Source organism: Tupaia chinensis, unplaced genomic scaffold, assembly GCF_000334495.1.
Source record: "Tupaia chinensis unplaced genomic scaffold, TupChi_1.0 Scaffold000231_1, whole genome shotgun sequence".
In the NCBI taxonomy this organism is placed as follows: domain Eukaryota; kingdom Metazoa; phylum Chordata; class Mammalia; order Scandentia; family Tupaiidae; genus Tupaia; species Tupaia belangeri.
Genome location: NW_006159706.1, coordinates 1,124,031 through 1,127,078, shown reverse-complemented (window position 1 = coordinate 1,127,078; position 3,048 = coordinate 1,124,031). Strand labels below are relative to the sequence as shown.

General features: G+C 41.3%; 1 pseudogene; it reads left to right on the top strand.

Annotated features, from left to right (window-relative positions):
- The window catches only part of LOC102478848 (nucleolin-like), a 7,367-nt pseudogene extending 4,827 nt beyond the window's left edge, over positions 1–2,540 (top strand).
- Positions 2,541–3,048: the final 508 nt, after the last annotated feature.

Below are 3,048 nucleotides of genomic sequence, written 5' to 3'. Positions count from 1 at the left end.
AGAAGATTTTCTTGGTTGATTCTATGTGGGGTCTTTTGTATTTCTTGGGTCTAGATCTTTGAACGCCTCTCTATGTTTGGAAAGTTTTCTTCCAGGATTTCATGGAATAATTATCAATGCCCTTATTAGTCTCTTCACTTTCTGGGATACCAATTATTCGAATGTTTGAACATTTAATGATATCTAATATTTCTCGTATATTACTCTCATTTTGGGGGCTATTTTCTCAGTCTTTGTGGTGAATTTTTCTAGGGCAGAGATTCTGTCTTCTACATCTGAGATTAGATGATAAATGAAAATAAATAATTCTTTTTAAAAAATTACTTTTAGGGACCAACAGATGGTATGGTAATTAAAGCACCAGATACTCCCACATGGCTAACCATGGTTCAAGTCTCGGACCTGGTAGCTTGCTTTCTCACTTTCCCTCTCTCGCTAGTCAAACTGAAATAAATGAATGAATAAATAAAATTAAATAAATAATTATTTGAAAAATTATTTTAAGACGGTTACACCAGCCAAAGCAGTCATAACACCAGGCAAGACATTGGTAGCAGCTCCTGGTAAGAAAAGAGCTGCCACCCCAGCCAAGGGGGCAAAGAATGGCAAGAATGCCAAGAAGGAAGACAGCGATGAGGAGCAAGATGACAGTGAGGAAGATGATGAGGACCAGGATGAAGATGAGGATGATTTTGAGCCAGTGGTGATGAAAGCAGCAGCTGCTGCCCCAGCTTTAGAGGAGGAGGAGGATTAGGAGGGGGAAGATAAAGATGAGGACGAAGATGAGGATGCAGAAGATGAGTCTGAAGAAGAAGGCATGGAGACCACACCAGCCAAAGGAAAGAAAACTCCTGCAAAGGCTGTGCTTGTGAAAGCCAAGACCGTGGCTGAAGTTGAAAATGAAGATGATGAGGAAGAAGACGATGAGTTTGAGGAAGATGAGGAAGAAGAAGAACCTGTCAGAGAAGTTCCTGGAAAATGAAAGAAGGAAATGATCAAACAGAAAGCAGCTCCTGAGGCTAAGAAACAGAAGGTGAGAGCCACAGAACTAACTACATACAACCTTTCATCTGTTTGTTGGAAACCTGAACAATAACAAATATATCCCTGAATTAAAAACTGGTATTAATGATGTTTTTGCTAACAAGGATCTTGCTGTTGTGGATGTCAGAATCTAGGAAGTTTGGCAATGTTGACTTTGAATCTGCTGGAGATCTAGAAAAGGCTTTGAAACTCACTGGTTTTAAAGTCTTTGGCAATGAAATTAAACTAGAGAAACCAAAGGAAAAGACAATAAGGAAGATTGAGGTGCAAGAACACTTTTGGCTAAAAATCTCCCCTACAAAGTCACTCAGAATGAATTAAAAGAAGTATTTGAAGATGCCATGGAGATCAGAATAGTCAGCAAAGATGGAAAAAGTAGAGGGATTGCCTCCATTGAATTTAAGACAGAAGCTGATGCAGAGAAAACCTTTGAAGAAAAGCAGGAAACAGAGATTGATGGGCGGTCTATTTCTTTATATTACACTGGAGAGAAAGGTCAAAATCAAGCCTATAGAGGTGGAAAGAATAGCACTTGGAGTGGGCCATCAAAAACTCTGGTTCTGAGCAACCTCTCCTACAATGCAACTGAAGAAACGCTTCAGGAAGTATTTAAGAAGGCAGCTTTTATCAAAGTGCCTCAGAGCCAAAATGGCAAACCTAAAGGGTATGAGTTTTATATTACACTGGAGAGAAAGGTCAAAATCAAGCCTATAGAGGTGGAAAGAATAGCACTTGGAGTGGGCCATCAAAAACTCTGGTTCTGAGCAACCTCTCCTACAATGCAACTGAAGAAACGCTTCAGGAAGTATTTAAGAAGGCAGCTTTTATCAAAGTGCCTCAGAGCCAAAATGGCAAACCTAAAGGGTATGAGTTTATAGAATTTGCTTCATTTGAAGATGCTAAAGAAGGTTTAAATTCCTTTAATAAAAGGGAAATTGAAGGCAGAACAATCAGGCTGGAGCTGCAAGGACCCGGGGAATTACCTAACGCAAGAAGTCAGCCCTCTGGAACTCTGTCAAAGGCCTGTCTGAGGATACCACTGAGGAGACCTTAAAGAAGTCTTTTGGTGGCTCTATTTATGCAAGGATCGTCACTGACCGGGAAACAGGATCCTCCAAAGGGTTTGGTTTTGTAGATTTCAACAGTGAGGAAGATGCCAAAGCTGCCAAGGAGGCCATGGGAGATGGTAAAATTGATGGAAACAGAGTTACCTTGGACTGTTCCAAACCTAAGGGTGAAGGTGGCTTTGGGGGTCGTGGTAGAGGTAGAGGAGGAAGAAGAGACCATGAGGCACAAGGAAAGAAGACAAAGTTTGAATAGTTTCTCTGTCCCTCTGTCTTCCCTCTTCCATTTGAAAGAAAGGACTGTAGTGTTTTTACTCTGTTACCTGATCACTGACAGCTTTCTGAGGACATTCCAAGCCAGTGTACAGTCCTGGAGTCTACTTGGAGGGCTGTAGAAATAGCATTTCAAGGGAGATGCCCGTGTTGGTTTTGACTGAATATCCATATAAACTTTTTAGAGATGAGCAATAGAGCTAACTCTTATCTGTAAGTTTTGAATTAATATTGTTTCATCCTATATATAAACCATTTTTCCCCTACAAATATGTTGTGTGTGTGTGTGTGTGTGTGTTGGGGAATTGGAAAGGAAAGCAAGCTGCCAGGTCTGGGACTTGAACTACAGTTAGCCATGCTTTTAAGAAGTTCTAAACTCTGGAAAAAAATATATTGTATTCATCTTTTTTTTCTTCTTTAATTTGACCAGAGGGATCAGAAGTTAGTGTAATGGCTATGTCGCTGGACTCCCATGTAGTCGACCGCGATTCAAGTCCCGACCCAGTGGCTTAAACTCATGCTGCGTGCGTGTGCATGTGTGCACAGGATCCCGAGAGGAGAATGGAGGAGAAGGGATTGCGGCGTGGCCATCCTCCCTGAGGGGTGATTTCTCACTTTCTGTCTCTCTCTGTCTTTCTGGCAAATGCACGTGCCCTATAGCAAAAAC